A 23,844-nucleotide genomic window follows, 5' to 3' on the forward strand; every position below is an offset into this window, starting at 1 on the left:
AGACCACTTCCTAAATATAACCCCAGTAGTACCGACACTGAGAGAAACAATTAATAAATAGGACCTCCTGAAACTGAGAATCTTCTGTAAAACAAAGTACATGGTCAACAAGACAAAACAACAGCCTACAGAATGGGAAAAGATCTTCACGAACCCCACATCAGACAGAGGACTGATCTCCAAAATATACAAAGAACTCAAAAAATTGGTCATCAAAAGGACAAATAATCCGATAAACTTGGATGTAGACCTAAACAGAGAACTCTCAACAGAGGAATCTAAAATGGCTGTAAGACACTTAAGGAAATGTTCAACATCCTTAGTCATCAGAGAAATACAAATCAAAACAACTCTGTGATTCCATCTTACACCTGTAAGAATGGCCAGATCAAAAACACTGATGACAACTTATGCTGGAGTGGATGTGGGGTAAAGGGAACACTTCTGCATTGCTGGTGGGAATGCAAGCTGGTACAACCCCTTTGGATGTCAGTGTGGCGATTATTTTCCTCAGAAAATTAGGAAACAACCTTCCTCGAGTCCCAGCAATACCACTTTGGGGTATATACCCAAAGGATGTTCAATTGTACCACAAGGACATGTGCTCAACTATGTTCATAGCAGCATTGTTTATCATAGCCAGAACCTGGAAACAACCTAAATGCCCCTCAGATGAAGAATGAAGAAGGAAAATGTGATACATTTACATAATGGAGTAATTACATAGTGGAAAAAAATAATGGCATCTTGAAATTTGCAGGCAAATGAATGGATCTAGAAAATATATTGAGTAAGGTGACCCAGACCCAGAAAGACAAATATCATATGTACTCACTCATAAGTGGCTCTTAGACAATAAAGCAAAGAAAATCAGCCTACAATTCACAATTCCAGAGAACCTAGACAACAATGAAGATCCTAAGAGAGATATACATGGATCTAATCTACATGGGAAGTAGAAAAAAGCAAGATCTCCTGAGTACATTGGGAGCATTGAAACCGTAGGGGAAGGTCTGCTCACTGACCAGCGGCCACACAACTCCAGTCGTGTTCTTGGCAGCATTAACCCGGGTCTGCTCACCGACCAGCGTCCCCTTTTGCATGGCGTTACAGAGTGCATGCTATAGCAAACTTAAAAGTTAAAGAATCCTGTACTTGGGAGACACAGACGCAGGTTGCTCTCTGAGTTCGAGGCCAGCCTGGTCTACAGAGTAAGTTCCAAGTCTGTCAGTGAGGCTGGATCTCAAAACACAAACAAACCAACAACAAGAAAGTTGAAGAATCCTTATCTGGAAAGACATTGCGAGGTGGATCTATGAGGAAGAGGGGATACTAGAAACTCAAGGTTGTACACCATTTGGGCCCTAAGAGGGCGCAGTTTACCTACTATCCTTGACCATATGTCTCCATGGGGCAACACTGGTTTAATCAATGGTGCCTTTAATTCCTGGCTCCCGCAGCAGGTCAGGTGGGAGTCATCAGGTTTTTCTTCTAATGCTCTCCCTCCCACGCTTCCATGCAGGCTCCTGTCTTTCTGTCCCTCCCCATTATGACCTTTTCTCTTTCACAGATATTTTCTGGGAATCTCTCAAACAAGACTGTTTACAGTAAAAACACCTTAACTTCCCTGCATCCACTGTGTCCTAGGGGCTGCAGTTCTATCCAGTGCATAGGAACCTCCTGTGATCTTATTCGGGCTCCTTCGAATCCCTTCAAGATGTAACTTCAGAAGCCACCAAAACCTCAGTAACAGCAACCATAATTGTGACTGTTCTCTGAGAAACCCACCCCCAGGCCTGTCTTTCTTTCAAGCCTGGTGCTTGAAAAATAAAAAAAAGGCTTTAATAGACTCCAACGCTCCTTCATTACTGGTTGGTTTTGTAATCTGGCTTCACCTGAGTCCAGGACCCTGAAAGATGACAGGAACATCTCAGGATGCTGCAGGCAGCAGGTTGGAGATGTGTTTCCATCCCTGTCATCTCTGTGACCCTGTATAAGGTTGTGAAGGCCTTCAAGCCTCAGATGGGGTCACGGCCCATCCAACACTTAGTTTTCAGCCTGGTGAGGCCAGGAGAAGCAGCTCAGTTGACTAGTATCTGGTCTCCTGACTCAAGGAAAATGGAAATAATAATTTCTATTACTCCATGCTACTAATTTCTTATGCAACAATGAAAACTAATGGAGAATTCAGGTTGCTGTCACTGGTGCCTTGACCTCAAGTCTCTAGATAAATGTCTGGTTTAGCTTTAAGTGCTTGTGTTCTATCCAGCACCCACCGCATTTTCCTTGTAATCTGAGTGTGTGTGTGTGTGTGTGTGTATGTGATGTATGTGTGTGCTCAAAATATCCTCTGAAATATAGACAGACTCAAGCCATCTTGTTTTTAAATGAATGGAGTCCCACTACCTATTGCTTTAGTGTGGATCCCTTCCCTATGTAGCTCCCATGCCAATGAGCTAATGCCTATTTGCTTGACATTGTGGTTTTGTACACAGTGATGAGTCTACTGGGCTGAACTTCCTTCATCTCCCGATAATCTGACCTGAGCTTGGTATCTTAGAGCTGATCCTTTGGACCTGCCAGTAATACCAAATAATCCCATCACTCAAAGAATGTTTTGGCAGTATGTATATTGCTCCTTACTTTGATTTAGAACGATTGGTAATTTAAAATTTTTAAATTGCCCTACGTACGTGTTGTCTTAATTCTTCTTGCAAATTTACTAATGAAATTGTTTTTGTCCAATAGATGTGTTTCAAAAATATGAAAAGATTCAGAGTCTTTTCTAGAATTTTTATTACTTTATTTCTGGGAAGGGAGCTTGGAAACGCATGCGTACCGTGAGATGTATGTGGAGGCCAGAGGACAACCTTCAGGGCTAGCTTCTCTCCTTCCTCCAATCAGGTCGTCTGGCTTACGTGCCATGCCATTATCTACGAAACCATCCCATCAGCCTTGGGGTCTTCTAAGAAGACGAAAGAGCAACGTCTCCCTACAGTCACAAGTGGCAAGTGACGAATGGTCACTCCAGTCACAAGCTATGCACCTGCAGTCCCAGCTGCTTGGGAGATGGAGGGCACGGGATTTCTTGAGCCTCTGAGTTGGATGACATCATAGGGCTCTGTATCAAATAAACCAACAAATAAATAGATACATGAGATATCTGAAGAAGATAAGACTGGGCCAGGTCAGGCTAATGTCCTGTATGAGGGAAGGCAGAAGCTCTTCAGGGGACAGGGAGATGACATGTTGGTATGCCTGAGACTACCTGCACTCTACATTGTTCTAAGTACCTAAACGTTTACCGATGTTTTCTCTCAGTGAGCTAAGAATTTCACACTACCTGAAGCTGCGTCCACTTACTTAAAGATTATTTTATGTATATGAGTGTTTGCCACAGGTATGTATATAGTCCATACTTGTACCTGGTCCTTAGGGAGGCAAAAGAGGGCATCAGATGATCTACTGAGACTAGATTCACAGACAGTTGTGAGGCTGGGTAAGTTGGGGTGCTGGGAACCAAACCCAGGTCCTCTGGAAAAACAGCAAGTACTATTAACTGCTGAACCATCTTTCTGTCTCTGAATTTACCTTTGAGAACCAATCAGTTTACTTAGAATACTCCAAATTATTTCTGTTTCATTTTTTACTGAGAAATCTGAAAAAAATTACCAGAAATAGGAACTGATCTGTAAGTACATTAAGTGCCAAAGTAACAGAACAAAGGAAAATGATTCTGAACTCTTTTCCATGTTTAGATATGTTCCAAAATTTAAAATAACAAAAATGTAAAAGGCTAAAATAGTTACAGAGAAGATAGATTGAACTCCGGTGTTCTGGCAAGGCTCAGGTGCCTGATGTCACCGTGGCTCAAAGAGCTGCTATGCTTCCTGTCAGGCCTCCCACACCACTCCACTTGTCCCCACTGCAGAGCTGAGTAAGCCATGCCAGGGACAGGCCCCAAGAGATATGCTGACGTGCAAAATGAATTGACTGTTTCAGTACCAGAGAGCCAAGGCTTCTTCCACTCTCCCTTCAAAATGTGTGAAGGAAAATGTTCAGGCATGCTGAGAACCAGTTCAAGGCTCAAATCGCAACCTAGGCTCTTTCATCAAATTTCCTCGCCTCCTCTAACCGCGTAGCATTTGGTAGATCAGAGTTCCTGCCCATTCACCTAATAGATGCACTGTGACATTAAGGTGCTTGTGAATGTGTAGATTATGGTAATTATGCCAATCGAGTCATTACCACTTGGCATTAAGCAAGTTCCCAAATATCATCTTTGTGTTGTTAATTAAGCTTTTACTATGGAAATTAAAAATACACAAAATATAAAAGATAGTATAATATGGCCCCCTCCATCTACTTACTCAAGCAAAAGAGATACGGGTGTTCATCAAGTTGTTAATTTTGGTTCATTCATGTTTTTATACTTTTTCTCTATGTTTTAATACAGAATTAACACAATGTCTAGAGATGAGTTCCTGGCTGGGCAGGCTATCTGGGGCAAAAAGTGAAAAGAGGTGATTGTTATCATGGAGGAATATATTTTATGTTGTATTTTATCTATTAGCTTTTTAGGTTAGCACACAAAGTAATGGATTTCATCATGGAAATGTGTTATTTTATGAGAAAGCAAACCGGGGTCAGTGAGACTGTTTAGCAGGTAAAGGCACCTGCAGCCAAGCCTGACATCATGAGTTCAATCCCCAGGACACTCATGGTGAAAGAAGAGAACCAACTCTGATCTCCAAACATGTGTAGTAGCATGTGCACACATAAATACATACACAAGAGTAGTAAGTTAATTAACATTTAATTTTAAAAAGCTGATTTAGGGGGAAGAGACTCACAGGGCCCTGCCCTGAGTATTAATACACAGTCAGTGGTTGATAGTTCCTCCTGTGATATAACCACTGGTAAGGTGTTCATGCTTCCATTAATAAAAATCCTAATGAAACTCATTAGATTGTAGCACAAGTTCTAAAAGGTCTTAATAATAAAAGCCCGGAGTCAGATATGGGGGGAAATGCTGAGAGATCAGAAAAAAGAAGGAGCCAAACCACAGCCACCTTACCTAGTCAACTTCCAGGCCAAAAAGAGAGTGAGTGTCTGTCTCCATCTGCCTTATTACTTTCTCTTTCCATCCAGCCATATCACCTGCTGTCTATACAGACCTCCAGACCTCTATGGTTAGCTAGTGGCTAGCTCCACCCTCTGATCTTAAGGCAAGCTTTATTTGTACAAACAAGCTAAGCTCACCACATTAATTAGATCACACATACATACATACTATACACACACACGGCACAAAAGCAGAAAGGGGTCAGGAGGGGTGGATATCATATAACTACATTGTGAAAGCATCATAATGAAACCTGTTATGTATAATTAGTATACAATACTAGAAAACATTATTAAATGTGCCAGCACACTTCCTAAATGTCCTCACTGTCTTCCAGTTTTGAGCCATCTCAAGTGGAAGAGTATTGTGCCTAAGACCACAGTGAGGGATTTCCAGAAGTTTGAGAAAGACTCTCAACCCAGCACTCAGGAGGTGGAGGCAGGAAGATCTCTGTGACTTCAAAGCCAGACTGGGTTTGTTTGTTTGGTTGGTTGGTTGGCTTGGTTTTGAGACAGGGATTCTCGTGGAGCCTCAACTGTCATGACTATAACTCAAGTTTCTATCACACACAACCTTCCTGAGCGGGACTGCTTGGTACCAGCAAGTCTAGGAAAGAATGTTTGTCCCAGGACAATGTATGCGTTACCTTTAACACCTCCCCATTTCTCTGCCTTCTATTTAACTTGGTCTGAGTTGGATGCTGATGTCAGCATGCTGGCCTGGGCATCAGGGATGGCGAGGAGACCATAATTTCCTGTACTCCATGCCCTGTGGACTCTCTGCAGCTCACATTGTGAAAATTTAGTGTGACTGCAGCTATTCTAGGACAGCACAGATCAGGGTACACCTATATGAAAACATAATAGAATAACTTATTGTAGTGGTATTTCAACTGTATCTTAATAAATAAAGACTAACTGAAGATCTGAGAGTAAAACAGACCCACTGGACTGCCTTATAGACCAGGTTATGACAACACCCAACTTTAATATCAGTAGCCATAATGACAAACACCTTTAATCCCAGTTGCCATAGAAACCGGTCAGTGCATGCTTTAAATCACAGTGGTGCATGACTTTAAACCCAGCCCTAGAGAGGATTGTAAAACAGGAAGAAACAGTTCTAAACACACAGTCTCATTCTAAGATTCCTAGAGACAGGGCTGCCGTTTTCGTCTGAGGTTGAGGAAAGAGCTAGTGGCTGGCTGTTTTGCTTCTCAGATCTTCAGTTTCTGACCCTGACTTTTTATTAATCATGCTTCGTTTTATTAAATGGGGAGGGGAGTGAATCAATACCATTGGGTTCCTTTGATTACTGTGTTGGACTCTAGCGTCCAAACACCGAGGAGGAGTCGCCCCCAGAGACCACCTCATACACCACAGCCGATGCAAAAGCATGAGGATTTTATTAATTCTGTCATGACAGGGTCCCCCGGCATTCGGGAAGCCGAGGGACCTCGAATAGCTGGTACAGTCTACTTTTAAAGGGGCCACAGAAGCAAGGGGGTTGTTCTTTGACTATTCTGATTGGCTTATTTGAAAGGGCTATTACCAATAATTGACTGGAGAGCTGTTGCCAGATCAGATGAGGTAAGAGGTCATTTTGACCCCGTTTCCCAGGGGACCGAACCAAAGCATACATATTGTTCAGGAACTGAGTACTGTGTGAGTGTAGCTGTTAGGTCCTTGGTTCCCAGGGGAGGAGGGGAAGCACTATGGCACAGAGGCTGAGAGGATTCAGAATTGTCAAAAATGGCTTCAGGATTGTCTTAAAGTCTTACAACTGTGACTTCAGCAGGAAGGAATAGCATGTCTGTCTCTCCACTGACCCAAGAAGAGGCCAGTACTCTGCTGGAAGGCTCGGGATCTTTTTATATCCACCTAACTCCTCAAGAGAAGTAAATACCTGCTGCGAATCAGTCCTTGGATGAGGAATAGGCTGGGCCACCTCTGAAAGGGACAAGGGGGAACAGGGGCTTTGGCTTAAAGGAGCAATGCCTATTTATACCCCACCCTAAGTTGCATGCCCCAGCGGACAACCTCTAACAAGCAAGGGTAAGTGGCAATCGCCACGACCTGGAGAACAGGATCGTTTCTCAGGGTTACCATGACAAAGTCTCATACACTGGGTAACTTAAAACTACAGAAACATACCGTCTCTCAGTTGTGGAGGGCAAGTCCCAAATCAAGTCAGCAGCAAGGACTTTCTCCCTATAATGCGGAATGGGTGTCCTTCCTCCGGCAAGGTGTCAGGCGCACTTAACAGAAGTGTGACGCTAATATCTGCCTGTAGCCATGAGGCGTTCTTCCCAGCTCTGTCTACACAGGAACCTCTTCTCACGAGGACAGCAGACCTACTGGATTAGAGCTAGGGTGTTTATTTTTTATTTATTTTATTTTTTTTTTTTTAGGGTGTTTAAAATAGAAAATTTCCCCTGAAGCTTTGCGTGTTGGAGACTCGGTCCTCGGTACCGCAGTGATCAGCGGTAGGTCTGTCCTGGGAGGTGAGTGGGTCAGAGGGTGTTCACATCATCAGTGAGACTGGAGGTGCGGGCTTGTAAAATGTATCTTTTTAATTTATGTAAATATAATTATGTAAATTTATATTATAAATTTATATTATATAAATTTAATTTATATATTTATAAATACATAATTTCCCTCCCCTGTCCTCTCTCCAACCACGCCCATTTGATCCATGGCCTCTTATATTTTAATTGTTACACACACACACACACACACAAACTCACACACATTTGTGCAGCCTGCTAAGTCCATTTAGTTTTGCTTGCATGTACATTTTTTTAAGGGCTTATCACTTGGTGCTGGATAACCATTTAGAGTTCTCATTACTAGGGAAGGCGAATTGTCCATCTGTCAGAAGTTCTTACATCACCTATAGCTCTTCATCTAGGGCCAGGGCCCTGCACGATTTTCCCATGCACCTTTGCGTGTCAACTGTGTTGTTGTTGTGCAGGTCTTGCTTAAGCAGCCATACTGTTTAGATTTCATCGGGACGTGGCTCCTCTGTCATATCTGGAAGACTCAAATTTTCAGCAAACTTCCTGTTCCTCTGGCTCTTACAATCCTTATCTTTCCTGGCGGTTCAAGAACCAGTAAGAGTTGTGTTTTGATGTGTCAACCAGGGCTGGGCAGCCTGTGCTCAGTTGATTTCTAAATTGTGACTAGCTGTGAACCTTTAGGAAGCTTGCCTGCAGGTAATTGTTGTGTTTCAGAGGCACCACAGTTAGGTAGGGATATTGGATTCTTTCCTCCCTTGGCAGCTTGCATGGAAGCTTCCAGTATTATGAAAGTCAGTCCTCCGGAAGGAGGCATTTGGGTAAGATCCAGCTACATACTTCTGCGTCCTAGGTCTGAAATGCGTGGTGTCTTCAGCAATAGGGACTTACCTTCAACTTCTGGGTGACAACTGAGAGCCTACATTGTTTGGGAAGCTCTCACGGTCCTCTTTCTCATGCCTGGTACTGCAAATTTTGTTAGATAGGTATTTTGTTATATATATATATATGTATATTCATATATGGGATGTGCATATATGCATATGTGTATATACACATGTGTATATAGGGTGTATATGTGTATATTCATACAATTATATGTATTATATGTTATTTTAGTAAATATAAAATAATATGAAGTTGGGTATAGTGATACATATCTTTAATTCCAGCAGTCAGGAGGCAGGGGTGGATCTCTGTGTGTTCCAGGACAGTCTTGGTCTATATAGTGAGTTCCAGGATAGCCAAGGCTACAAAGAGAGACACACCCTGCTTTCTCTCTCTCTCTCTCTCTCTCCCTCTCTCTCGCCCTCTCTCTCTCTCTCTCTCTCTTTCTCTCTGTCACTCTCTCCCAATTCAAGCGCCTGCCTCATTTTTCCCATTTCTCCCTTCACCTATATTCTGCTGCTCCTTCTCCCTCCCTCGATGGTCCCTTTTTTTCTTTCCTCATTATTCACTCACACCCGAAGGTTTGCAGCTAGGAGCCATGGCTTGTCAGGTAGATCCTGTCCTCGGCTCCTGACTGCCTCCTCACTTCCACACATGAACAGCTTTCTTCACGACATGCCCCTACCACCATGATAGTCTGTGGAACCTCAGGCCCAAAAAAATGGAGCCAGCAGAATTTGAAATGAAACCTGTGATAGGCAGAGACAAAATAGACATCACCACCATCACCACCCATATATGTGTGTTTGTGTGTGTGCATGCATGTATGTACGTACGTATGTATATATGTATGTGGGATTCTTGGGATCTGAACTCTAGTCTTCCCAATTTCACCACAAGTGCTCTCTTTAGCCACTGATCCATCTTCCCAGCCCCCTTATTTATAATTTTTGGGAAGAAATTATTTCCTCACTGGTCTCCATAGGCAGAAAGGGAGAGCTAGAAAAACACTCAGTGTGTAACTCCCCAAGGGGCTAAGGCTAGGCAAAGCTGGATATTTTTTCTTCCTAGTTATGCAAAAAAAAAATCTTTTTTAAATGCTCCATTTCTGCTCAGATTCATTTGCTATCACCACTATGATTTTGCTTAGTGTTAAAGCTAAAAATCTGTCTACAATTTTTAAGTTCCATAAATAGCAGCCTCCCCCTGAGATCGCAAATGGAAACCCGCGTATACTGTTCTGTCATCAAGACATCTTGACACAGATGCACAGATGAAAAGCCCAAGAAATAAGGTAAAATAGGCAGACTATATCTATACATGTTATACACTTAACAATGTAACTAAATTATCAACAAATTTTTGTCAAACCACCAAGAGATAAGGCTGTGGGACATTGACCTTTGCAGCCATATCAAATACAAATGTATTGGTCAGTGGTAGTAATTGTGTTGACTAGTTTTATATGAACTTGACAGAAGCTGGAATCATCTGAGAGGAGGAAGCCTCAATTAAGAAAATGCCTCCATAATACTGGGCTGTGGGTAATCCCGTAGGTCATTTTCTTAATTAGTGATTGATGAAGAGGGTCCAACCCATTGTGGGTGGTGCCACCTCTGGGCTGGTGGTCCTGGGTTCTATAAGAAAGCAGGCTGAGCAAACCAAGAGGAGCAAGTCAGTAAGCAGCATCCCCCATGGCCTCTGCATCAGCTGCTGCCTCAAGGTTCCTGCCCTGCTTGAATTCCTGGACTGACTTCCGTGATAATGAATCAATGAAATGAATGGAACCAAGTCCTGTGTTCAAGGAGATAAGCAGATTAAGAAAGGGGAAAAAAAGGAGTGGTGACCTTAGGGCATGATCCCACCCAGCTAAATTTTCTACTTGTAAAAAGGAATTAAAGAATAGTGTAGGCAGTGAAGGGAATCATGGGGAAAAAAGCTGGGAAAGATGTAATTGAAGGAGAGGACCATGTTCCAGTCCCAGCAAACAGCAGAATTTGGCAGCTCTGACTTTAGAACTTCGTTCTGACTTTAGATTCAAGGACAGAAGAAAGTGGTTATGGAATATTCCTTTATGACTACGGAAAGCTGCTGAGTCCAGGTATGTGTTGGGGTATCCCTCAATGGAGGCTTAGAAAAGCTATTGTATAAACCTGTGAAGAAGAAGCCTGGATTGTTTTGGAGACCCCAAGATGTTAGAGATGCCAGCACCATGGGATACTTGCCAAGGAGAGGTACTAACAGGGAGTGGAAGCAGCCCAAGAGAAAGAAGAGTGTTGCAGTCAGCAAAGCTGAAAGGAGCTGGAGGTCTGTTTGGCATCAAACATGGAGAGTTTGGAGTTTGCCGAGCTGATTTTCAGTCTTGTTTTGGTCCAGTATTTCCTCACCAGGCTCCCTTCCATACTTTTTGAAATGGTACTGTATATCCTTTATCACGATATGCTGGAAATATGTGATCTTCTTTTTAATTTTGATTTTACAAGAGATTACAGTTAAGAGATTGCATGAATCTCCAAAGAGACTTTGAATTGTAGACTTTTAAATAAGTTTAAGACTGTTATAGACTATGGGGACTTTTAAAGTTGGACTGAATGTTAGCATCCAGACACACCTTGGCCCCTCATCCTTGAGGGCCTGGCAGAGGCAGAGTGGCCACCCCTGCACACAGGACAGACAGTACCCTGACTCTGTAGGCAGGTGCAAAGATTGTTTTAAGAGATAAGCTTCGCCTATTCCCAGTCTCTTTCTGTCATTTCTCCGAGGAGGCAGGTCTCTGTCTCTCTCTCTCTTTCTTCTCTCTCTCCTCACTCCCCTCCATTCCCAATAAACTTCCTTCCCATGTAAGCTCTGTCTGATAGCATGTTTGTTTCCCCTCCATGGGATCAGTGGTCCCAACTCACACCACATATCATTACACTGAAGGCATTTTTTTTTTTTTGCCACTGAAACAGCATGACAAGTAGGTGGCCAGTAAAAACTAAACTTTTTAACTTGTAAGGGAATTTGATTTATAGATGGAGACTGAGGATCTATTTGTAGTGTTGTTTTTCCTATGAGAAGATTGGTTCCCAGTTCCAGCTCAGAGTTACATAGACAAGTCTATAGTGGTATTAATCAGCTCGAGTTTGTTTTGGGGTTTTGAATTTTCCCCTAACTCAAAGCAGCAGGAAAAAAAGACACCTCTGATGTGGGAGGTGTTGTATGCTGTGAATATGTTTTATTGCCACTGGTTAATAAAGAAGCTGCCTTTGGCCAATGGCTTAACAGAGTAAAGCCAGGCTGAAAGAGATCTATAGAGAGAGCAAGTGGAGTCAGAGCAAAGCCATGTAGCCACCCACAGGAGGCAGATCCTCCACTGGAGCCCACCAGAACCTTGCTGGTAAAAGATTAATAGAAATGGGTTAATTTAAAATATAGGTTAGCCAGAAATATGCTTAATCTATTGGCCAAACAGTATAGCAGTTAATACAGATTTCTGTGTGATTATTTCGGATGTCTTGGCGGCTGGGAAACCAACAAACAGCTTCGGGCAACAAGCGGCCTCCCTCCAACAACACGCCTCTAGATAAAAATATAATACGCATACTCCCCTAGGTAACAGCTCCCAAAACATCAAAGTGCTGTTAGTGTCCTGGAGAATGACTTAACTAAGAAATGGGATAAAGGCCAGTGTCCATATTCCCCTGAAGCTTTTGTCCATGCTTGTGGTGGTTTAAATGAAAATGGCCCCAGAGACTCACAGGGAGTGGCACTATTAGGAGCCGTGGTCTTGCTGGATGGAGTAGGTGTGGCCTTCTTGGGGAAAGTGTGCCACTGGGGGAAAGCTTCGAGGTTTCAAGTTTTCAAGCCAGGCCCAATGTCTCTCTCTTCTTGCTGCCTGTGATGTGGATGTAGAACTATCAGCTCTGTTGTCAGCATCATGTCTGCCTGCGTGCCACCATGGCAACAATGAACTAAGCTTCTGAACCTACAAGCCAACCCCAGTGAAATGTTTTTGCTTTATACGAGTTGTTGTGGTCATGGTGTCTCTTCACAGCAGTAAAACCCTAACTAACAGTATCTTATATCTGCGCCACGTGAAATACCTTTAAGAAGAGTGAAATAATTTGTTGTGCAAACCAGGCCCTTTCAGGATTTAAAGAGATTTCTGTTTATGTCAATTTGATGGGACCATAGGTAAAATATTAGAGATGAGGAATATAGCATGGGCTATGAAATTTTTATGTTATGAATTAGTATGATGTGGTTTCCCAATGGCTGGTTTCTTCATATTGTTGTAAAAGTAAAGAAAAAGGTTTCACTAAAGTGACATGTTTGGTCTCCAGAGATTGCCCACAAATAATATTTGGTAAGCATTGAGTAGCAAAGATGACTATGACCCTAGGTAATAAGTCCCAGTAAATGTAATAACCAGAACTGACTCATACTTACTTCAACTGTCTAGCAATCAGATATAGATTATAAACAACTATGATTGACATGCTAAATAGTTGAAAGTTGACCACATCTACAAAGGATATGAAAAATAAAGATTGTCACAGCATATATGCAAAGCCATGAGAAAGCAGCAACCAAAGTTAATCTGTTCCAGTTTTAGTGACAACTCTGAGGACTTCTGGTTGGAGGAAGTTGGGAGTGAAGATGCTAGCAGAAGGAGTGGCTATATTTGGGGAGCATTTGGAGCTTTGCGTGGTGGGGAGGGAAGTGGTAACCGGAACTTCTGGAGCCACTGAGACCTCAGAGGCCCCAGCTCCTTCTGGCAGATGGTAGCCTCACCACCAGCTCCAGATTCTCACTCAGGGACCAGGCTTCCCTGAGGAAGAAGGAAAAACAACAGCAGAGAAAGGTCCCATCCTCCCTAAAACTGGTTCTGAAGTCAGCACGGAGCTCTGCCGGTGCCTTTTAAATTCCAGGTATATGCAGAGCAGAAGAAAAGAATTAGTGTCTAAGTCTGTTTGGGAGTTAGTTGCTTTACAGGTTTTTGAGAATCGGTTGTGGCTAAGGAATGTGATATTCATGATTTCTCTAGTCAGTTCCTACAAATTAGGAGCTGGAGTTTATCAAATCCTTTCACCAGGGAAGCCTTCCAATACAAGGAACAAACAAAATGTACCACCTTCAAACCCAAAACACCAAGTAACCACACCCTAGGTCAAGACATTCTATTATCAGCCCACCTTAAGTCAAATCTCCTGTCAGTAATCTTGAGTGAGCAAGACTAGGCCTGAGCTCTCTGACCTTTAGTCAAGGCGGAACGGGTCCACTTCGGTGGGTTCTGACAGACCACTTGGCAGGTGCGGCACCATGTTGGCCCCATCAGAGAGAGCCTCCAGATCCTTTGAGGATGCCCCAAAGACTTAGCCATCAGATGCAGCCAGGACACTTCATTGCTCTCTGACCTGGAGGAAGGGTTGGTGACCATCAGGGAGGGCGTTGTCCCTTCAGTACTTACTGGTGTTTCTTCGTGCAGTAAGGCGTAGAAAGATGCCTGGCTTCTGCTGGAGGTGGTGGAATGTCCCTGGAGAATCTTGAGAACATTACCACACCTGGCAGCACTCTTTACTCTACTGAGTCCAGTCAACCCCCCTCCCCTGAGCGCTGCTCCTTGAGGTGCATGTCCTCCTCAACGGCAGCCACACCTGGTCAGGGCACCCAGCACTGTGCAGAAGGGCTGGCTCGCTCCTTTCTGCACTGAAGTGAAGCTGGACTTGTTTTCAATAAGAGCTCAAGTGTTAAAGGATCTAAATACAATTTTTTTTTATAGTGAAGTGGTAAGGACTGGAGAGATGGCTCAGTAGTTAAGAGCATATGCATCTCTTGAAGAGACGCTGAGTTCAGTTCCCAACACCCATGTTGGATGGATCACAACTGCCTTTAGCACCAGTTACAGGCAGCTCAAGGCACACACACACACACACACACACACACACACACACACACACACACACACAACTAAAAACAAAATAAATCTTAGGAATAGAAATAAATGCAATACTTGGAAGTGATGAGGTAATGAACACCTTACTGTAATGCTCAGAGAGCATCATCCTGTATGAAGTGTCAGTGATGGGCCACTCTCTGCAGCTCCTACCCACCCATGCGGGTCACGTTAGGATGAGTACTTTTTCTTAGCCAGACCTGCAATCTAAGCTTTTTCCTTTTTCTGTCTAAGAAGATGAAAACTTATTAGCAACAACTCTTTAAATAGTGTAGTGGATTCATGTGTGTCTCGTCATGGTGAATTGGAAGAACATTTGCCTGAAATGTTCCTAGGAGTTATTATGTAGGTGGATATTTTATAAAATATTCATAAAAGGCAGATATTTTATAAAATACTCTAGAAACTGTAATTTGCGCATGTTTAGTCAAAGGTGTCAGGTTTCATTTGACTTGGGGTTGTTTTCCTTTGATTAGTTTGAAAATCAGTAATTTTCATGAATGCCACATTCTTTTCTTCGGAAATGTATCCACCCATTGATACCGAAGAGATCTTACTTAGGTAGGATTCTGGCATGGCCATCTTTGCTTCTTTTTTAACTGTCCTTTTTGTTGGAACATAACTGTCTCATGTGGATCATTACCCCGCTGACCATGGCATTCAATGACCCAGAATTCAATTCTCTCACCCAAGGGTTTGTGACCTTGAGGTAAGAGAGTGGAAATAATCTTGGATTCTAACCAGCTCTCTGAGATAAAGCATTTTAGACAACTACTGAGCTATTTGTTAAGGTCCAAAGGAGCAGAATATTCAGAGTAACTGCTCTGCAACTTCACACAAGTGACTATAAAATTGAATCCTTGGTTTCCTGAATAAGGAACCATAGGTGTTCATTGTTGGAAATGCATAGGAACTAATGTAAATAGAGCCTATGAAAATGGGGGTAAAACCCCTGTCAATTATTTTGCAAGCTGGAGTACAGTAATATGTTACTTGGGCTCTTTCAGAATGAAGAGAGAGAGAGAGAGAGAGAGAGAGAGAGAGAGAGAGAGAGAGAGAGAGAGAGAGAGAGAGAGAGAGAATAAGAAAATAAGAATTTTCTGCTGGACTTATCAGGGCAGGCTGAGTGGACTTTGTGGGTGCCTTGGAGTACCAAAATACTTGAGTTCCAGGAGATAGAAGGCAGGGCCCTGTTGCCATGCTGCCCCAGAGCTGAGCTTTTGTTTGTTTTTGTTTTTTGTTTTACCTCAAAGCAGGATTGTGTGATTCAATATAGATTGATCAATGGTTCCTTCATGGGGAAAAATTAAAATAGGCCCAACTTCTAATACAGGAACAATTGCAACCTAGGACATAAGGCACCTTATGTTGTTTAAATTTCCTGAGATATTGGTTATTCATTACATGGATGGCATTCTCCTGCTCATCTAATCAATACTCATGATTATTTGATGGTAGAAAAACTAAAAGAGAAAAATTTTAAATTTGGGGGCATGTCAGTGGGTATACTTTTATCTGCCTATTGCTACTAAGGATTTGGTCCCACCCTTTAAGTTGCTTTCTATAAGTTCAATTCTATAAGAAATATAACATCTGAAGCAGAGTGGGTTATTATCATATTAAATCATGCTGCTGCTAAATCTGTAGCACATAGAATTAATCCCTCACTTCCTTATCAATTACTTATCCTTCATTCCACCTCATCATTCACTGGAATTATATATCAACAAAAATAATGGTATTGCAGGAATTGATGCAAGTCATAATTCCCCACAATAATCTGCAACCCTTTATTTACAGAAAATTGTAGACCTAACAATGATAGAAAGGGCAGATCTTAAACCACTTACTGGTAAAGAACCTATAGAAATAATTATGCCATAAAATAAAATGCAGGTTGATTATTTCTTCCACACTGATAATAACTGGCAGGTTGCATTAACATATTACTGGAGGTCTACAGACTACCACTCTCCTAAAGATCCCCCTTTAAGATTTTTTTGAAGATACCCCATGATAGTGTCTAAAATTACTTCTAAAACTCCTATAGAGATTGCTTTTAATGGGTTTTCAGATGTCTCTTCAATCGACAAGGAGCATTTTTTTTTAATAAAATTCCACATGCTTCACCAAAAATATTGTGTCCTCTTGAGCTCAGAAATGAAATTGCCCTGGATTTTAAAGATCTCAAATCTTATAACCTTAAGTTTAAATCTTGAAGTTAATGGCCATTCATTGCTAATTAAGTGGATTTTGTTTGTTTCCTAGTATTGTGCTCACCCCTGGTCTGATAAATGATTAGACTCTGACAAGGGAGAAGGGTAGAGGCTCATGAGGTGTCTATCCTCTAGTGAAAACACGAGTTTTATTCCAAGCTCGTAGTGTGTAATTACTGGTGAGAGATTCTCACATCATCTTGACATCTGGAACTAGGGCTGTCTGTGGTTGGGGACTTCTCTGCTGTCAGGTATGTAGAGACCTGTGCTGGAATGCATGACAGGCATGCAGAGTGCCTCTCCTTAACTAGTCAGAGGACGGCCCCAGGCGTGGCACGGGGCCCAGGAGACTCCAGAAAAAATTAGGTGTTGTATCAGGAACTCGACTTTGTCCAATAGCTCTTTCTGTGTATTCTTTTAAAGACTCCTATTACAAGTAAAAAACTGATAATGATCCTGCTTATACTAGCAAATGCTTTAAAAAATTTTAGAATTTATGAAATATTAATCATGTTACTAAAATTCCTTACTATCCACAGGATCAAGCTGTTGTGAAATACCACCACCAGATACTTAAATGACAAATTATAAAAATAAAAAGGGGTATATATACCTACCTAAATCCCCACATTCTATGCACCATTTACCTATGCTAACTTTAAAATTAAAACATTTTTCACTTTAAGGGATAATGCTTTTTTTCTGCTGCCCCAAAGCCTTTTGCCCAAAGGAGACATAACCTAAAGTTTATGTTAAATGAAAAGATCTAGAAACCAATCAATGGAAAGAGCCTGGCATTCTAATAACAAGGTGAGGTAATGCTCATGTCTTTCCAGAAAATGAACAAACTCCCAGATGGCTCCCGCTCTGATGTATCCATCTGACCAGAGCAGCATCCCGGGGACCACCAGACAAATGCAACATCTGAAGGTAGACAATAAACCCTTCACGAGAAGACACCTTCAGAGGAAGAGAAAGCTGATAACGTGGAGAGAGAGGAATCAAGACTTTAACTCATCAAGCTCAGACTTCGGGGAAACAACAAGGACACTATATGACTGACCCTAAAAGTGATGCTATTATCTTTTTAAGTGTTAATTCTCAGCTTTTTCACGCAGAATCAAAATGCTCTTTTGTCAGGGGGTGGATAAATGACACACCTGTAATAGGAGACAGTATGATATTTTGCCAGGCTAAGGATTGTTTTTAGGCTTTTTTGTTGCCAGTCCCTAAGATGGCCCATATGACTACTAAAACAACTAACTTCACAGCAAAAATATTAGTAGAAATTAATCAAGAGATGAGTAAATTGAGAAACATAGTTTGACAAAATAAAGCTATGGCTTATTTTTCACTCAAACGTAATCTTGGTAGTCAACAATTTCCTGGGGCATGTTACTTTAATGCATGAGCTTTTTCTCATACTATTGATGGTCCAATTGACTTGCATAAAGAGATGGACAAAAATCTCTCAAGTGACCTTTGAATGGTCATCATGGTTAAGATGGCTTTCCTCTTTCCTTGGCCCTCTGTTAGTTATTCTTACAGTTCTCTTATGCTTACCTATATTAATTAGACTAGCCATAGAGACAATGCACTCAGCCTTGGCCTCTATTACAGCCACTGTCTTCTTTAAAAATTAGAGGAGAGAGGATAATGGGAACACAATGTCCTTGTGTTAATAGATAAGCACTAGGAAAAGCGGGGATGTTAAACACACAGGGTTGTCTATTCCGTGGAAGAAATGTATAACCTGTTTCTACCCAGAAGACTGGGAATGGAGGTGGCTAATAGCTTGGGTGACCTCTGTACTATCTGTAAGGCCGTGCCATACCCACCTCTCCCAAGCTCTCCCAAGTGGTTTCAGTGACCAAGACCACATCAGATCCCCCCTCCCCCAGACCATAAGATAAATATGTTAAAAACACATCTTCATGGGAGGTGTGACATACTTTTCAGCTTCTGTGTAATTATGCCTCCTTGTGCATATGGGATTGTGTTACAAGAGGAAATCTTTTTCCAAATTGTGTTGTACTTAAACGTGCCTAAAATAAACTGCCCAGTGTCAGGTTCTAGAAGGTTGAACCAGTGCTAGCTATTGAGTTATGTTGAAACGAACTACTTTATTATCACCCGTGGATAGAGATCCCTGTAGGAAAAGGAAAGAGAGAGAGAGAGAGAGAGAGAGAGAGAGAGAGAGAGAGAGAGAGAAACGAACTGATTGTAGAATTTAAGATTTGTTGATAGCTTTTAATTTTTTCTCTTCCATTATGTTCAAAGTCTGTTTAAATTAGGTCACTTCTCCTTTGTGGTTTAAATGTTCATTTGTTCTGGAAGAATGAATGGGTTTTCCATATCAATTAATACAGCACAGACAATCCTCGCAGGCATAACTCTCCAGGCATTCCTCGAAGTTTCTCTCCGGGTCTTCTAGCTAATTCTGGATTCTTTCAAATTGATGGCAACCATCACACGGTCTAATTGTTCCACTTCTGTTCAGTTTTGTGTTTCCCCATCATCCTTGCTTTTTTTTTCCCCATCTTTAATTTTATTTTTGGACATTTAAAACATCTTTACTTCTAAAAGACTAACGACATGGATCTATTGAAATGTAAGTTTGGTAAACACAGCTTGCATTATTGATTAGGAACACCCTTTCCCCAAAGGATCCGGGAGGAAAGGCGAAGTCTACCCCTCTTAGAGTAAAGACTGGGTGGAGCAGAGCTTCCCCTGGGGGAGTGCTGGAGCCTCATTCAGGTGCAGGAATAGAACATTCCCCGTGTGTTCCTGTGCAGTGTACAGACAGCACATCCAGCATAAAAATCCCTAAAGATGAGCTAAAATATGTATCATTAAAGAGGTACAAATACGGTTAGAAAGTACGGCTTCATAATTCAGCACGGACACTAACCCCAGAAGGTTAGTCTCTTTAAATGTCATTTATTGAAAAGAGCATTTTATTGTCAAGCGATTTTCAGTTAGTAGTTTTATTGCCATTTTATGCCAAAGGTTATCATTTCACTCTTTTATATTTTATATCCAATTTAATATTTGTGAAATGGGCCTATAATAAATTGGAAAATACTACTTCTTTATCACTGCTTTTACCTCTCTGCTGAGATACATTTTTTTCTCTTTTCAGCTCTTCTTTACTAAATTTTTTCTGAAGTATAAAACAGAATTTTAACAATATTAAAGGCATTGCTCAGTGGATTAAAAAAAATGCTTCTTTCCTGTGTGTGGTGACACACCTATAGTCCAGCGCTCCAGAGGCAGAGGTAGGTAGATCTCTGACTTTGAGGCCAGTTTGATCTACACAGTTAGCTCCAGGCCAGCTAAAGACACATAGTGAGACAGTGTCCTTAAGAAAAAAATGTCATTTGACTGAGACAAGCTCAGGAAGACGTTACTAGAATACAGCTTGGGTTAAGAAAGTGATGTACTGGTGGACAGTGAGCTTAATGTGCACAGCATGCCCAACACTTAAGAGAGGAGAGAAAGCCGGGTGATGGTGGCGCACGCCTTTAATCCCAGCACAGAGGCAGGAGACAGAGGCAGGCGGATTTCTGTGAGTTCGAGACCAGCCTGGTCTACAGAGCTAGTTCCAGGACAGAAACCAAAAAGAGAAAGAGAGAGAGAGAGAGAGAGAGAGAGAGAGAGAGAGAGAGAGAGAGAGAGAGGAGAGAAAGCAGGCTTCTGTGGAAGGCTCACAGGAGATGGGCAGGCAGCCCTGCTTTCTGCTGCTTGGAACAGTTGAGTTAAAGGATTCTGCTGAGGGAAACATTCTGGGAGGAGATGGAAAAGGACTATGGACAAAGGTACCCCCATTGGGAAGTAGCATAAAGGCGAGGCAAGACAATGGTCTGAAAGTAGCCAAAGAGCCACTTAAGCAGAAGAATATGTGATCTTGGGCTCTGTTTATCTGTGGAGCTGGAATTCTTGTGCACATATCACAGGGTGGGGCTAACAGTGTGATTTGGTGGTAGAGCACCTGCCTTGCCTGCAGAAGGCCTTTGGTTCAACCCCCAGCACCAAAAGAGAAAGACAAAATGAATAGAAAAGGAGGAAAGAAAGAAGCAGGACGTGGTGGCTCAGGTCTTTAATTCCAGCTTTCCAAAGACAGAGGCAGGAGGATCTCTGTGTGTTCAAGGGCAGTCTGCTCTGCACAGCTAGCTCCAGGCCAGCCAGGGCTGTGCAGGGACACCCTGTCTCTAAGAACAAAGCAAAACAAAAGAAGTCAGAGCGAGTTGTGCTGTGAGCTAAATAGACTGAAATTATATTCTGTCAAATAGAGCTAAATAAGAATAGGCTATGGGCAGAGGAGACGGTTCAGCCAGTGAGGTGCTTGCTCCATAAGGATGATCCCAGGTAAAAAGCCAGGTGTGGTACTCTTCTATAACCTCAGCCTGGAGTTGGTGGGTGGAACTCATTCTGTAGACCAGGCTGGCCTCGAATTCACAGAGATCCAACTGTCTCTGCCTCCTGAGAGCTGAGGTTAAAGGAGTCTACCACCACTGCCTGGGTCTCCATCTTATTTGGGGGGCAAAGGGAGTCTTGGATAGAAATTGAGGGGGTCCCTGTAGTTTTATAGCCAGCTTCATGTGCTCAAAGGTTAAGCTGACAAAGGGGTAGAGTTGTGCTTGATCTTTGCCGTCAACTGATTGGATGCATTTAACTAAAGGGTGAAGACCCATCATGAGTGTGGGTGGAACCATCGATGGACTGACGTCCAGGACTTCACCCCTTTCTCTGCTTCCTGGCTGTAGACTCAGTGTGGCAAGCTGCCTCAAGCTCCTGCCGCCAGACCTTCCCTGCCCCGATGGACTGTACGCTTAGACCGTGAGACAGAATCAACCTGGCCTTTCCTCAAGCTGCGTTGGTCCAGAATTTTGTGAGAAAAGTGACTGAAACACACACTCACTGGCTTCCATAGTAGCAGCTTTGGACAGAAACAGGCTAACGGTTCTTGATACTGAAGTGTATTTACAAAGTGACTCCAAGGAAATCTTTGTTAGGTGAAAATTCACAACTACTCAAAAGGATGAAGGGATCAAGGTTTCAAAATAATTTGTCCAACACCATGGAAAAAAGTAAGAAAAGTTGGCATGCATAGTATTTTAATATGCAACTTACTGTCCCATCCCTGAATATTATTGTGTCAGGTAGAGTACATTACTTTTAAAAAATATTTATTTATTATGTATACAATATTCTGTCTGTGTGTATGCCTGCAGGCCAGAAGAGGGCACCAGACCCCATTACAGATGGTTGTGAGCCACCATGTGGTTGCTGGGAATTGAACTCAGGACCTTTGGAAGAGCAGGCAATGCTCTTAACCTTTGAGCCATCACTCCAGCCCCGAGTACATTACTTTGGAAGAGGTTTAATTAAAGCTCTTTCCTTTTTAAGTTACCAGAATATATGTTTAATAAAAAAATTGTCATAATGACAAAAAGACCACTCAGTAGAGCACAGGCAAAGGTCCTAGGAGGGAAAGACCACCCAGTAGAGCATAGGCAAAGGTCCTGTGAAGGGGAGACCGCCCAGTAGAGCAGAGGCAAAGTGTTGGGAGCTGTGAACCCCCCAGATCCTGAATTTCTTTAAACACTTATTTTCCCCTGATCTGAGTGCCTACAGCTGCTCTGAGCACGAGACACTCAGGAGTTCCTGATGGCAGGGGAATGGTTTCTGGTGGGTTTCATTGGGGCGTGGCTATCCCTATATAAGCTGCCCCTGGACACACTAAAAGGGAGCATTCTTGGAGCATTCTGGAATCAAGGATGACCTGTGTCTCTGTCTGTGAGTCTTTGTGTGTTTCGGTCTCCAGCCCCTTGCCCAGTTCACAAACTGTATGGTGGCACATAGAGCACAGACGGGCATGATGCGCTACAACAAAGATCCCAGGAAGGGAAGAAACTAAAAACATTAATGACTTAAACATACAGGAATTCAGAGACAAGCAACATACAAAACAAAGGTACAGTGAGCTATCAGATTGGCAAGAACTAAAATGCAGTTGCTAACTGCAAGACGTGGTGTGGACCAATGGAAACTTTCACATGGCTGTTGGGAGGCTACATCGATACAACACTCTGGAAAAAACATTATGACATTATATAATAAAATTGATGCATTTATACTATGACTGAGTATTAATTAAAGTTCTTAAAGCTGCAATCAGTCTAAGAAAATATCCTTCTACCTTCTAGCAGTGTGATTCCAAACAGCAAAATAATTTGCCTAAGTAAACTCAGATACAGCAGGTAATTGTGGACTTTGAAACTAGGTCTCCCATTTATTAAGAATTTATGTATCTCATAAATTCTTTTAATTGTAATTTTCAAACTAAATATATGTTGATATTCTTTTTTTTGTTTTTGTTTTTGTTTTGAGACAGGGTCTGATGTGGCCTAAACTGGTCTAGAATTTGCTAGATAGTCAGGGTTATTCCTTGAACTCCTAATGCCCCGTTCTCCTTCTCCTCGGTGCTAGAATTACAGGTAAGCATTACCACAGCTGACTTAAATATTCATTAACATTCAGATTCCAATTTAATTCTTGCTTTTTATAGAAACCTCAGAAAATACAGAAGTACAGGAACATATACAGAAAGGATCATCCATATTTCCAGTTCAAAGAACAGTTGCTATGCTAATGATGCTTTCTACCCAAGACCACCAAGACCCATGACCAAGATGGGTGTGTTACTCATTACTATGAGGATGTCATGTACTGTGGGGAATCACGGGGTCTTTAGGTGAGAGGGACTTAGTAAGAGTGTGTGATAGAATTTGCACCTTGGTTGAAGGTTCTGAGAGAGAGCTGAGGATGAGTGGAAGGGTTTTTGCTCCATGTTGGCTGCTGTCAAATGCAGGGCAGTTCTATAACTGGGTATCTATGTAAATCTTATTCAAAGGAAGGCCATTTAGAGTGGGGATGAAATAAGAACTTGAAAGAAAAACATTAAGTCATCCTGTTCAAGAGAAATGCATGTTTGGTACTATAGAAATAGTGCATTAACTCCGTTTTTGTCTTCTCTACGTCCTTCTCATTGTCCTCCTCCCTCTATTTCCTCCTGCTTCACCTCCTCTCCTCCCTGTATTCATTTCTTCTCTAGAGTTAAAAGCAGTTGAGAACTGCTTGGTAGGGCTGCTGGTAA

The 23,844-nt window shown here is 42.1% G+C and overlaps 1 long non-coding RNA gene across 2 annotated transcripts; it reads left to right on the plus strand.

The window, feature by feature from the left end:
* The first annotated feature begins 7,313 nt into the window (after positions 1 to 7,313).
* LOC126496975 (uncharacterized) lies at positions 7,314 to 23,142 on the plus strand. 2 transcript variants are annotated; one of them, XR_007590491.1, is made up of 6 exons: positions 7,517 to 7,628; positions 9,716 to 9,825; positions 10,567 to 10,632; positions 17,522 to 17,755; positions 19,828 to 19,963; positions 21,367 to 23,142. It is a non-coding gene; the product is annotated as an uncharacterized lncRNA (long non-coding RNA). The 2 variants fall into 2 exon arrangements; XR_007590492.1 differs by lacking the exons at positions 9,716 to 9,825; positions 10,567 to 10,632 and having other exon boundaries at positions 7,314 to 7,628.
* The last annotated feature ends 702 nt before the right edge of the window (positions 23,143 to 23,844 follow it).

Source organism: Alexandromys fortis, unplaced genomic scaffold (genome assembly GCF_014885135.2).
Source record: "Alexandromys fortis isolate MF-2015 unplaced genomic scaffold, M_Fortis_MF-2015_v1.1 scaffold_20, whole genome shotgun sequence".
Classification (NCBI taxonomy): Eukaryota; Metazoa; Chordata; class Mammalia; order Rodentia; family Cricetidae; genus Alexandromys; species Alexandromys fortis.